We start from the raw sequence: 14,203 nt of genomic DNA, 5'->3' as shown, positions 1-14,203 counted from the left end.
TCTTTATATTTAAATCTTGTTCCCATTTTTGTTTAGTTTTACCATTTGTTTCCTCATTCTCCTTTTCTTGCAGTTTAATATACATATTTGTTATAAATCTTTTGATTAACATTGTATCTGTAATCACATATTCAAGGTTACTTCCCGCTGGCAAACTCAAATTGCTTCCTAATTTATCCTTCAAGTAGGATCTCAGTTGGTAATATGCCAGCGCTGTATCTCCAGTTATATTGTACTTATCTCTCATTTGTTCAAAGGATAAGAATCTACTTTCTGAAAAACAATTTTCTATTCTTTTAATCCCTTTTTTATCCCATTCTCTAAAGGAAAGGTTATCTATTGTAAAAGGGAGCAGCTTATTTTGCGTCAATATTAGTTTTGGTAATTGATAATTTGTTTTATTTCTTTCTACATGAATCTTCTTCCAAATATTGAGGAGATGATGTAGTACTGGAGAAGTTCTATGTTGTACCAATTTTTCGTCCCATTCATATAATATGTGTTCAGGTATCTTTTCCCCTATTTTATCTAATTCTAATCTCGTCCAGTCTGGTTTTTCCCTTGTTTGATAAAAATCTGATAGGTATCTTAATTGTGCGGCTCTATAATAATTTTTGAAGTTTGGCAATTGTAAGCCTCCTTGTTTATACCATTCTGTTAATTTATCTAGTGCTATCCTCGGTTTCCCCCCTCTCCATAAAAATTTCCTTATTATTTTCTTTAACTCTTTGAAGAATTTTTCTGTCAGTTGTATTGGCAATGCCTGAAATAAGTATAATATCCTTGGAAAAATGTTCATTTTAATACAGTTTATCCTTCCTATCAGTGTTAGTGGTAGATCTTTCCAATGCTCTAAATCGTCCTGTAATTTTTTCATTAGTGGATTGTAATTGAGTTTATATAATTGGCCTAGATTTTTGTTTATTTGTACACCTAGGTATCTTATTGCCTGCATTTGCCATCTGAATGGAGATTCCTTCTTAAATTTTGAGAAATCCGCATTATTCATAGGCATTGCTTCACTTTTATTTACGTTTATCTTGTAACCCGACACTTCTCCATATTCCTTCAATTTCTTATATAATTCTTTTATTGATAGTTCTGGTTCTGTTAAGTACACTATAACATCATCTGCAAATAGACTGATTTTATATTCCCTGTCTTTTATTTTTATTCCTTTTATATTATTATCTATTCTTATCAATTCTGCTAGTGGTTCTATAGCTAGCGCAAACAATAAAGGTGATAGTGGGCATCCCTGTCGCGTTGACCTGCTTAAGTTAAATTGCTTTGATACATGTCCATTTACTGTCACTTTCGCTAACGGTCCCTTATATAATGCTTTAATCCAATTAATATACTTCTCCGGTAGACTGAATTTTTGCAATACTTTGAACAAATAATTCCATTCTACTCTGTCGAAGGCCTTCTCTGCGTCTAAAGCAACTGCTACTGTAGGTGCTTTATTTCCTTCTACTGCATGAATTAAGTTAATAAATTTACAAATATTGTCTGTTGTGCGTCTTTTTTTGATAAATCCAGTTTGGTCTAAATTTACAATTTTCGGTACCTGTTCTGCTAATCTGTTTGCTAATAGTTTAGCTATTATCTTATAATCTGTGTTTAGCAAAGATATTGGTCTATATGACGCTGTTGAGAGTGGATCTTTCCCTTGTTTTAGTATTACTGTAATTATTGCTGTTTTACATGAATCTGGTAAGCTTTGTGTTTCATCAATCTGGTTGATTACATCCAGGAGGGGCGGTATTAATAAGTCTTTAAATGTTTTGTAGAATTCTATTGGAAATCCATCCTCTCCTGGTGTCTTATTATTTGGTAATTTTTTTATTATCTCTTGTATTTCTACTGTTCCAAATGGTTCTGTTAATTTATTTTGTTCCTCTATTTGTAGTTTTGGTAGTTCAATTTTAGTCAAAAATTCATCTATTTTCCCTTCTTTCCCTTCATTTTCAGTTCGGTATAATTGTTCATAGAATTCTCTAAAGTTTTCCTTAATTTCTTTTGGATTATATGTAATTTGTTTGTCTTTTTTCCTTGATGCCAATACCATTTTCTTAGCTTGTTCTGTTTTAAGCTGCCATGCTAGGATTTTGTGCGTTTTTTCACCTAGTTCATAATATTTCTGTTTTGTCTTCATTATATTCTTCTCTACCTTATATGTTTGTAATGTTTCATATTTTATTTTTTTATCCGCCAATTCTCTTCTTTTAGTTGTATCTTCCTTCATTGCTAATTTTTTTTCTATGTTTACTATTTCCCTTTCCAACTGCTCTGTTTCCTGATTATAGTCCTTCTTCATCTTGGTTACATAACTTATTATTTGCCCTCTAATGAATGCTTTCATTGCGTCCCATAGTATAAACTTATCTTCCACTGATTCCGTATTTACTTCAAAATACATTTTTAATTGTTTTTCAATAAATTCTCTAAAATCCTGTCTTTTAAGTAGCATGGGGTTTAATCTCCATCTATACATTCTTGGAGGGATGTCCTCTAGCTTTACTGTCAATATTAAGGGTGAATGGTCCGATAGCATTCTCGCTTTATATTCTGTTTTTCTTACTCTATCCTGCATACTAGCTGATAACAAAAATAGGTCTATTCTTGAGTATGTTTTATGTCTAGCCGAGTAGTATGAGTATTCCTTTTCTTTTGGGTTTTGTTTCCTCCATATATCCAAAAGTTTCATTTCTTGCATTGATTTAATTATAAATTTGGTTACTTTGTTCTTCCTTTTAATTTTTTTCCCCGTTTTATCCATATTTGGATCCAAATTCAGGTTGAAATCCCCTCCTATTAGTATGTTCCCTTGCGTATTAGCTACCTTCAAAAAGATATCTTGCATAAACTTTTGATCTTCTTCGTTAGGTGAATATACATTAAGTAGATTCCAAAACTCCGAATAAATCTGACATTTTATCATAACATATCTCCCTGCTGGATCTATTATTTCCTCTTCTATTTTAAATGGCACATTTTTACTAATTAATATAGCCACTCCTCTTGCTTTTGAATTATACGATGCTGCTGTTACATGTCCTACCCAATCTCTCTTTAATTTCTTGTGCTCCAATTCAGTTAAGTTTGTTTCTTGGACGAATGCTATATCAATTTTTTCCTTTTTCAGTAAATTTAGTAGTTTCTTCCTTTTAATTTTGTTATGTATTCCATTAATATTTAAAGTCATATAGTTCAGCGTAGCCATTTTATATTTTGTTTATCTTCTCTTTCTGTTTTTCCATCATTACCTTTCCTCCTTTTCCATTTCTGTTTTCTTATTTTCAACTCTTTATAAGACAACATTCCTACAACATCCAACATTTTCCTTATTCTCCTATTTATATCTTCTTTATCCCCAATCTCCCCTTCCCCTCCTGAGTTGTCCTTTATCCCTTGTCGGACAACCACATCTCCCCTCTCCATTTGGGTTTGCGAATCCACTCACAAGCGTCAGCTGATTTTGCAGTGACCGCTATTTCCCCCCACCCAGCCCCCCCCAGAAATGATTTCACTTTTCATATGTAACAAAGGTCACTCTTTTAATTCCCTCCTTATTCTCTCTATTCCATTACCTTCCCTTATTAATTCTTGTCTATACTATCTATATTTTCCTCTAAGTACAGATGCATTCACGTATGCACATTGTCTCTATTCACTCTTATACCTCTTTACCCGCATACATATCAATCGTGATCATTTTTACTTTCATTACCCGTCTTCATCCCTCAGTCTATTTTTGTCTTTACCCACATACATATCAATCGTGATCATTTTTACTCTCATTACCCGTCTTCATCCTTCAGTCTATTTTTGTAATTGTTCTGCAAATTTTCGTGCTTCTTCTGGATCCGAGAATAGTCTGTTTTGTTGTCCTGGAATAAATATTTTCAATACCGCTGGATGCTTTAGTATAAATTTATATCCTTTCTTCCATAAAATCGCCTTTGCTGTATTGAACTCTTTTCTCTTCTTTAGGAGTTCAAAACTTATATCTGGATAAATGAAGATTTTTTGCCCTTTATACTCCAGTGGTTTGTTGCCCTCTCTTACTTTTTCCATTGTCTTCTCCAGTACCTTTTCTCTTGTAGTATTTACTAAAATAGATCTTGGTTTTTGTTGTGGTTGTGGTTTAGAGGCCAATGCTCTATGTGCCCTTTCTATTTCCATTTCTTGCTGTAGTTCTGGACATCCTAGGGTCTTAGGGATCCAATCTTTTATAAACTCCCTCATATTCTTGCCTTCTTCATCTTCCTTAAGGCCCACTATCTTTATGTTATTTCTTCTGTTATAATTTTCCATTATATCTATTTTTTGAGCTAGTAGTTCTTGTGTCTCTTTAGTTTTTTTATTAGATTCCTCCAATTTCTTTTTTAAGTCTTCTACCTCCATTTCTGCTGCTACTGCCCGCTCTTCCATCTTGTCCATTTTCTTTCCCATTTCTGTTTCAGTCATATCTATTTTATTCATTTTCTCTTCTGTGTTGTTTATTCTTCTTCTTAAATCATTAAATTCCTGTGTTTGCCATTCTTTAAATGACTCCATGTATCCTCTAACAAGAGAAAGTATATCCTTTATCTTGCCTTTCCCTTCTTCTTCTATTTCACTGTACTCTTCCTCTTCTTCTTCCTCTGGGATGGCCATCTGTTGTTTCTTTGTTGCCCTTTTCTTCTCTTCTTTCTTGTTTCCATTGTCTTCTGTGGTCTCTTCTTGCTGCAGGTGTTCTGCAGCTGTCGTTGCCGGCTGTGGAGATCGACTCCCCAGCTGGTCCCCCCTCCCGTCGGTGTGTTTTTCTTCATGCGCATCGCGCATGCGCGACTCCTCGCGCATGCGCGGTTGCGCACTTTTACTCGGCTCAGCGAGCCATTTTTGTAGTCCTATTTCTACTGACCTGAGGTAGAGGGCTTCTCTCTCCACAGCGGGCCTCTTCGGACAGGTAAGGCCTTCTCCTTCTTCCTCCGTTGTCTTCTCTTCTTCTCTTCTTACCTTTGATTTTGTTTTTTCTTTTTTTGTCGCCATCTTCTTTCCACCTTTATACTCACTTTTCTTTAACTTTTATTTCTGTGCCTTTGTATTTTCTCTTGTTTTCCCCGACTTTTCTGGAGAGGGCTGGAGTTCACCGTCCGGCCACTACTCCATCCCGTGACTCCTCATGCTCCAAATGTTGAAGATACAGCTTTTTTTTTGCCTGCAAGCTCACACCAAGACACAAGAGAAACTTGTCCGTGAACTACTCTTTGCAGACGATGCCGCTTTAGTTGCCCATTCAGAGCCAGCTCTTCAGCGCTTGACGTCCTGCTTTGCGGAAACTGCCAAAATGTTTGGCCTGGAAGTCAGCCTGAAGAAAACTGAGGTCCTCCATCAGCCAGCTCCCCACCATGACTACCAGACCCCCACATCTCCATCGGGCACACAAAACTCAAAACGGTCAACCAGTTTACCTATCTCGGCTGCACCATTTCATCAGATGCAAGGATCGACAATGAGATAGACAACAGACTCGCCAAGGCAAATAGCGCCTTTGGAAGACTACACAAAAGAGTCTGGAAAAACAACCAACTGAAAAACCTACAAAGATAAGCGTATACAGAGCCGTTGTCATACCCACACTCCTGTTCGGCTCCGAATCATGGGTCCTCTACCGGCATCACCTAAGGCTCCTAGAACGCTTCCACCAGCGTTGTCTCCGCTCCATCCTCAACATCCATTGGAGCGCTTTCATCCCTAACGTCGAAGTACTCGAGATAGCAGAGGTCGACAGCATCGAGTCCACGCTGCTGAAGATCCAGCTGCGCTGGGTGGGTCACGTCTCCATAATGGAGGACCATCACCTTCCCAAGATCGTGTTATATGGTGAGCTCTCCACTGGCCACCGTGACAGAGATGCACCAAAGAAGAGGTACAAGGACTGCCTAAAGAAATCTCTTGGTGCTTGCCACATTGACCACCGCCAGTGGGCTGATATCGCCTCCAACCGTGCATCTTGGCGCCTCACAGTTTGGCGGGCAGCAACCTCCTTTGAAGAAGACCGCAGAGCCCACCTCACTGACAAAAGGCAAAGGAGGAAAAACCCAACACCCAACCCCAACCAACCAATTTTCCCCTGCAGCCGCTGCAACCGTGTCTGCCTGTCCCGCATCGGACTTGTCAGCCACAAACGAGCCTGCAGCTGACGTGGACATTTACCCCCTCCATAAATCTTCGTCCGCGAAGCCAAGCCAAAGAAGGTAAATTGGGCTAAAAGTGAAATTTTGTCAATTTGTAAAGATGATTATTCAATTTATAAAAATATTACGAAGTTGAAGTGGACAAAACAAATTAAATATTTGGGAATTAATGTCAATACAGAATAACAAGATTTATATTCAATTAATTATCTTCCTTTAATAAAAAAGATTAAACTAGATTTGATTAGGTGGAAGGACTTACCTTTAGGTTTATTGGGGAGGAATAATACTATAAAAATGAATATTTTTCCTCAGATACAATATTTATTTCAATCAATTCCTTTTTTTTTTTAAAAGTTTTTTTAAGGATTTATATAAAGCAGTTAGAGAATTTTTATGGAAGGGAAAATTTCCGAGGGTAGCAATGAAAAAATTGATGTGGGACTTTCAGTTTGGAGGTTTGAGATTACCTCATTTTCAATATTATTATGAGGCAGCTCAATTTAAATTCCTTAGTGCATTAATGAATATGGAGGATCCGCCCAGTTGGGCAAAGATAGAACTGGCAGTTCTTTTAGAAAAATCTCTACATGAATTTTTGTTTCGATGGAATAAAAATTTGTTACGAACTTATGATGTACCAATATTGAAACACTTGTTGAATTTATGGACGAGTAAACTTGATAAAATGGGGCTTAAAAATAACGGCGATTGCCATTATATAATAACCAACTTGTTCCTTTTACGGTCTCCAATATCATTTTGAAACAATGGGAAAGGAAAGGAATAAAAAATTTATCTGATTGTTTTTTTGAAGGACATTCCTGTTCTTTTGAGGAATTACAAAAGAAATTTGGTATTAGTGGAAATTCTGTATTTGTGTATTATCAGTTAAGATCATTTGTAAAACAAATGTGGTCGCCAAATGACTTTATTGCCTGAAACTAATTTTGAGAAATATGTACTTTCAATACCAGTAAAGGGGTATATATCTGATTTGTATTGTATTTTACAAGAAAATGAAAGTAAGAAAGATTGGGATAAAGATAAGTTGAAATGGGAAAAAGACTTAGGTTCTACAATAGCTGAAGAAGCTTGGATGGAAATTCGTCAAAACAGTATTCGGAAATTGATTAATGCTAGATTAGCGATGATTAATTATAATTTTATACATCAATTATATTTAACACCAGAAAAATTTTAAAAATTTGGTCTTAGTAAGTCAGACTGTTATTTTCGTTGTGATCAGACAGCTAGTACTTTTTTTTACATACTGTTTGGTCTTGTGACCGATTGCAACAGTTTTGGAAAGGTATTCATCTATATTTAATAGATTATATAATATTTGTGTTGTTTTAGATCCTGATATATTTTTATTAGGGAATATGCAATCTTTAATTGATTTAGGATTAAATGATTATCAGATTTCTTTTATCTATTTAGCTTTAGCAGTGGCCAAGAAATGTATAGCATCTACTTGGAAAGATAGAAATATAATAACTTTAGATAGGTGGTATTTAGAGATGAAGTCTTGTTTAATTATGGAAAGGATATCTTTTTCAATTCAAGATAAGATGTCTTTTTATAAGTTGAAGTGGACTCCATTTGTTAAGTATATGCAATTAAGTTTGATTTAAATGTTTCTAGATGTGATATTTTAGATTTGATTAAAAAAATTATTTTTATTTGTCATATTTTTTTGTGAGTGCTTTTTTAAAATTATATAATATTATTAATTTTACTAATTCTTCACTCTTTATTTTGGGGAGGGGAAGGGTGGTTTTTTAAAAAATTTTTTTAGTTTTTGTATATGTAGGGGGGTGGTTGAATTAAGTTAGGTTATTAATGTTGTATTGTAATTATATTATTTTATTTTATATCTTTTCTTTAAATGTAATTTTCTTTTTATTCCTGTGATAAAATCTTTAAATAAAGTTTAAAAAAAAAGGAACAATGCTGGAACCTGTGAATTAACCACCCCTGTAATTTTTTCCAGAATATCCCATAGTTCTACCCAAAAGGGTTTCACCTTGGTGCAGAGCCAGGTTGAATGTACAAAAGTTTCTGTCTCCACACCACATCTAAAGTACAATTTTGAAACCTCTGACTTTTTGCATTTTTTATGGTGCGAGGTATAGCTGATGCACAAAATAAAATTGCACCAGCCTTTACCTAGCATTAATGACTGCTGTCATGCTCTCCCAACACCACTCCTGGATTGCTGTTCCTAAATCTGACTGCCCTCTCTGCCTTGATTTATGGAGGCCTGGTTTCGGGCTCTCATTTTGGAACAGGAGATAAGTATATAAAATAAATAAATCACATAGAAATAAATCTACGTGTGATCCCCTTTCGAATGAGAGCCTAAACTGCTCCTCAAAAAGATCTTAATTAAAGATAGTAAAAGAAGGTCCTATTTGACGCATCAAATTTATTTTTTAATTGCTCGAATGACATGAGCTTCTCCCTCATAACAGTCCTCAATACATCTGATCTCTTTCTGGTATGTGTCCAGGATCTTGTTACCCATGGTCATAGGTATCAATTTATTCTGGGTTAGGGGTGTTTTGGGGGACAACCCCACTTTGAACCCAATAATCTGGTTTATCTTTTGCCATGTTTGAATTATATGTTTTAATATGGAGTTGTCCATTTTTCCCATTGTTAACTTAATATCCCATTTATATATAATCTCTCCTGCTATCTTCTCCCCTACCGTGTGTAGACCAATTTGTACCCAAGAGGGTATTCTACCCTCTTCAAAGAGTGAAGTGATAAACCTTGATGGGGCCGCCCAGTTATATTTTTTGAAGTCTGGGAGACTCATTCCTCCCAGACTTTAGTCCCAATTCAATTTCTCCATGGAGACTCTAGCAACCTTACTCCTCCAAATAAACTGCCAAACACATCCGATGAGTGTCTTAAAGATTGAAAAAGATATCATAGCCTTGGCATCACGTCCATTTTAATCCAGTGAACCCTGTCCATCAATGTTATGAGCAGATTTATCCATCTTCACAGGTCCTCCTTGATCTTTCCAAGCAGAGGAAGATAATTCAAATTTATATAAATTTTACAGGTTATAGTCCACCCTTGTCCCCAGATACTTAATTCCACTTGAACATTCTCTTCTGCTGATAGTCTTCATAATCACCTTTTGTAAGTGGCATTCTTTCACTTTTATTGTAATTGATAATTCTTCCAGTATAGTCTGTAGCCTGGCCAATGACCCTGCTGGTTCTGTCAAATATATTTGTACCACACCTTCTTCATTTGTTCTTTAACATTTTGGATTTCAAATTCATTACCTTTAATTTTTTCTTCCATCACTTCAAATTTTTTGTCCATTTGCAACAGCATTCTCTCCACCTTCTTTATAAAACTCTTATTTTCAATTATACTCTCATTGCATTTTTTAACTTCCATTGTTAACAGTTGCAAAGATTGCTGGAAAGTATCCATACATTTCTTCATTTCAGTTGTGGATATGTAAGACTCTTGTTTTCTTCTACCTTTTGGTCAAAACTCTCTGTTCAACATACATTACTTCTTCTTCCTGTTTCTCTTCTTGATCACTGGAGCTGGAGGCTTCTTGAGCCTTTTTTTAAAAATTGCCTCAATTTTTTTCTGTGCTCTGCACATGTGTAATTCCTTGCTCATGCACAGTCACTTCTTCACCCGTGGCAGGCGGCCATTGTCGGGGGAGACCTTGTACAGCGATGTCCAAGGTTTCCCCAGTTCCAGGCTTATCCCCACGGGCACCTTACCCTTTGGAGAGCTCTAGGATCCTTCAAGGTAGGCCTCTTCTTTATCAGTTTATTTTTCTTGTTCAGGTTATTGAAAAATAATAGTCGTTTTTCTTAGGTGGCATTCTCTATTATTCTGCGGGCTTTCCAATAACTTTCCTTTCTATTTTCCTTCAACTAACTCAGCCTTTTTGACTCTTCTTTAAAACCTTTTCCAAGAGAGAATTCAAGTCGAGCCCCACGTCATCACGTAGCACGGCCCTGTCCATTCCTAAATCAGATGTCCAATGGGACGAAGCTGTTTATATGGCATTGAGTGTTCGTCTTCAGGCTCCTGCACCTCCTTCCTGAGGATAGCAGTGTGAAAGGGTATACCCTGGGTGGTGAGGGTCCTTGAGGATAGCCCTCTGCAGTCTTTTCCTGTCCTGCACATTGGCAGCTCCATACCAGGCAGTCATGCAACCAGTCAGAATGGTCTCCACGGTACACTTGTAGAAATTTACAGGTGTCTTTGGTGATGTACGAAATCTCCTCAAATTGGCGAGTCTTCTTGGTGATTGCATCGACATGGAGGCCCCAGGATAGGTCTTCAGAGATGTTTATACCCAGGAATTGAAGTCCTTAACCCTTCCACAGCTCATGCCTCAATGAGGACTGGTTTGTGTTCTCCTGATTTCCCCCTCCTGAAGTCCACAATCAGTTCTTTAGTTTTGCTAAAGTTGAGTGCAAAATTTTTGTTGTGACACTCAACCAGGTGATCTATCTCATATCATAAGAAATGACAATAAGGAGGCTGGTACAAGTTCTTCCACATTCTTAACAATAGCACTGAGACTCCATTACCACTCTTCAATAACTCTCCATATTGGGAAGAAATATACCTTTGGCAGTGAAGCGATGCTTGAACTGGTGCCTGGAAGGTATGGAAATGTAATGGCACATGCTAAAGGTTGTTATCCATCTCCAAAATCTTCTCCTCTGAAAGGACCTCCTGGTTTTGAGAAGGCCTGAGAAGAAATGAGAGGCTACATGTGGTACAAATAATCAATTTTGTAATGGCAGCAGGCCAGTTGACTGCTAATGTATTGTTCCACCATTTAATATGACCTTGACCAAGCTGAGTAAAACTTCAACTCTGGTAATTTTCCACAGCACTACTTATCAGCAATCTATTTCTGCCTTAAAAATATTCAAAGGTTCCATTTTCCTCACCCCAAGGGTGTTTTAAACACTTTCACTCTGAAAAAAATATTTTTGCTACATCTGTCTCAAATGGACATCCATTTAAAATTAAGTGGCATTAACTCGACTTTCCCACAAGAGAAAGAAACCCTCCTCTTTACATTCATGGTTTCAAGGCTCTCAAGAACCTTGTGTTTTAATCAAGTTATCTCTCCCTCTTCTAAACTCCAGCATATGCAAACCTGACCTGTCCAACCTTTCCTGTCAAATCTATCACGACATAGATTTTTTTCCCCCCCATCAAAAATAATTCCATATTTTCCCTCCTTGTACTTTATTTGTAAAACATTTTGCTCATTCAGAACTCTATCTGTTACCTACTTATCTCCTCTTCAACACTTAACTCTCACATTTTTTTTTGGTTTCATCAGCAAACATGATCATTATATCTTTGATACCTCCATGTAAACTACAAGGTTCCAGCACAATACTGGCAACACACTGCATTACACCTTACCGATTGGAAGAAGACATTTATTTCTACTTCCAATTTACCAGTTTTCTATCTACGCCATGTTGCTTCTCCTATGACCATAAGCTTATATTGCAAAACAAAAGACAATATTGCTCCACTTGTTCTATGCGGAGCTGAATTAGAAGTGATACAAGTAAATTAGGTTGTAATAAAAGCAGTTGTTCATCTATCTGATAGTCACCACCATTTATGCATGGGTTCTTGTTCTTCCTGTGAGTAACAGAGTCACTGCTTCTCCCACTCCCTGTAATTCTATTTTCTGGAGGAAAAATAGTTGGCAGCTTAAAAGTTGGGCAAGAGATTCTGCAAAATGTAGCCGAGTTAAAGATCGGGAGTAAAAAATGAAAGAGGAAAAACTGCCTCTCCTGAAGGCTAGGACAGAGAAGAACAAGATTGCAGATTCTGGATTTGTAAAAAAAAACATGCTGCAGAAACTCAAGAAGAATCTGTGGAGACAAAGGTCAAGACCCTGCATCATGACAGTTGATGGAAGATAGCGAGTATAAAGAGCTGCCAGGGAGAAATGGGACAGGGTGGTTGCGGGGCCTGGTGGAACCAGATTAGATGGGGCCAAGTGGAAATGGAGAGTGCTGGGAAAATGGGTGATAGGTGGAAACAGGTATGGAAAAACAGGGACACCTGCGACCAGGTGGGGAGAAAATGCAAGATACAGCGATAATTAGAAAGTGATAAGTCGAACCAGGTACGGCATGATAGGCTAAGAGAGAAGAATCCCAGGTGAATGGACAGATGGAACAAGATGAGAGAGTGATGAATCTAGGAACAGTTCCATTTCAAGTTTATTGTCATCTGATTGTTCAAATACATATAAACCCCAATGAAACAGCACATCTCTGGACCATAATGTCCACACACAGACACACACTACACCCTATTCACAAATGACATAAATACACAGCAATCCAAAATAAATAAATATAAAATCATTGATGGGGTTTCTAGGGTGTTCAGGCTCACCACCTTTCCCAGCCTGGCAATCCTGATTTTTATGCTCTTCCTTGAAGGTTGTGCCTCAAAGATATTGTGGGCTGGGTGTTAAGGGTCCGCAATGATACACGGAGGTAATGGAGATGCCAGTGATCTTCTCAGCAGTTTCAATCACCCTCCAAACTGACCTCCCATCTGATACTTTGCAGCTAACATCCCACACTATGATGGAGCCTGCCAGGACACTCTCTATTGTGCTGCTGTAGAACGTTGTTAGGATGGTAGCCAGTGGCGTTGCCCTCAACCACCTTAGGAAGTATAAGGCTCTTTTAGGTGGCCAGAATACCCCGATGTAAAGCCGCATATTCTACCCCTATGCAGCTGTCGGGAGGCCACCTGAGAGAGCAGGAGGCACCTCCGAGGCGCATTTTCTAACCCTCTTCCAGGAGGGATAATCTCCGGAGCACTGAAGTCCCCCCTAGGCACCTGAATGCAGCCGGCTAAAAGCGGCTGCTAAGGGGGGGCTGATGACAATCAGCTGGCGAGCCAGCCCCCCTCCCAGATGCCCCCCGGTGCAGGACTTCGGAGCAGGGGATGTCAGCTTGGGGCGTCAGGACTGGGGTAGCGGGTGCGGGACCCTGCCCCAAAGTCCCGCGCCTACCGCCCCAGTCCTGACGTCCCCCGCCGGCAGCCCCTGCCCTGATGTCCCCTTTACGGAGAGTCCACCTGAAAGCAGCTATAGGCCTGTTCCTGACGAATGAGGAGGTGTTGGGAACAGAAGGGTAGAGGAAAAGTCCAGAGAGGGCAAGAGAATCTCGGGCTGGGAAAGGAACACAGCCCTGAAATATGAACATTCAATGAACATGTAATTGGGTTGTAGGTTATACAAACAGAATACGTATTGGCCTGTCGTTTGCATGTACTCTCGCCCTGGCAGTAATGACAAGCAAGCAACCAGGAGGTCTGAATGGTTCTTGCTGGTCGTGTTCAGCGTTAAGTAAGCATCGTGAGGCCTTGAGAGGAACGGAAGGTACGTGGAAGAGAGCATGGCAAGTACTTGTCCTGTGTTCCTGGTCGTGGGTGAGGGAGGGGGAGGAATTGCCCTCATCCCCTGACTTACCAGCCACCTCTGACTTCGCCCTCACTTTCTCGCCCCGTTTCCAAGACTTGGCCACTCACCCGTATCCGGAAGCAGAGCCCCAGAACCAACCCGCCTCGGCCGCCGGTCAGTGATGTCACTCGCGAAGCCAGGGCGTCTGCGCAGGCGCGATCAGGGTGGCGAGGACGCAACAGCAGCGACCTCTTGCTGCTGAAACACAGAAGAGTGAAACTATTCCCAGTCGCAGGCAATGTGTACGATGTGGGTCAAGATGCTGCTGGTTTCCATCACACAAGTGCTTTATTAGCTCTGGGTTCTGCAAAAATAACTATTAATATTTTCAACGTTGAACACACCGTAAAGATTGCAGTTTCTTCCAAAAGCTCGTTTTCTGTGGGAGCTCATTGCCACAGTGCAGGAGGGGAACAGACTGATTAACCGAGTGGATCCGGGTTCCTGCAGAGACGGAGCACAGGTAGGAAAGTATTGAGTGAAGAATTAAACAGGT

General features: G+C 38.7%; 1 protein-coding gene across 10 annotated transcripts in view; it reads right to left on the bottom strand.

Moving 5' to 3' along the window:
* xpa (xeroderma pigmentosum, complementation group A) overlaps positions 1 to 13,849 on the bottom strand; it is a 47,364-nt gene extending 33,515 nt beyond the window's left edge. For 2 of the 10 annotated variants that reach the window (XM_069926390.1, XM_069926395.1), the window contains exon 1: positions 13,717 to 13,732. The gene's annotated coding sequence lies outside the window, so the exon portion shown is untranslated. Of the gene's footprint in view, positions 1 to 9,339; positions 10,939 to 13,716 lie in introns of all 10 variants that reach the window. The other 8 variants (XM_069926354.1, XM_069926339.1, XM_069926363.1 and 5 more) reach the window with 8 other exon arrangements.
* Between the last annotated feature and the right edge of the window lie 354 nt (positions 13,850 to 14,203).

This window comes from Narcine bancroftii, chromosome 1, assembly GCF_036971445.1.
Source record: "Narcine bancroftii isolate sNarBan1 chromosome 1, sNarBan1.hap1, whole genome shotgun sequence".
NCBI lineage: Eukaryota > Metazoa > Chordata > Chondrichthyes > Torpediniformes > Narcinidae > Narcine > Narcine bancroftii.
Note: the sequence above shows the minus strand (reverse complement) of the source record. Positions and strands in the feature narration are given on the sequence as shown.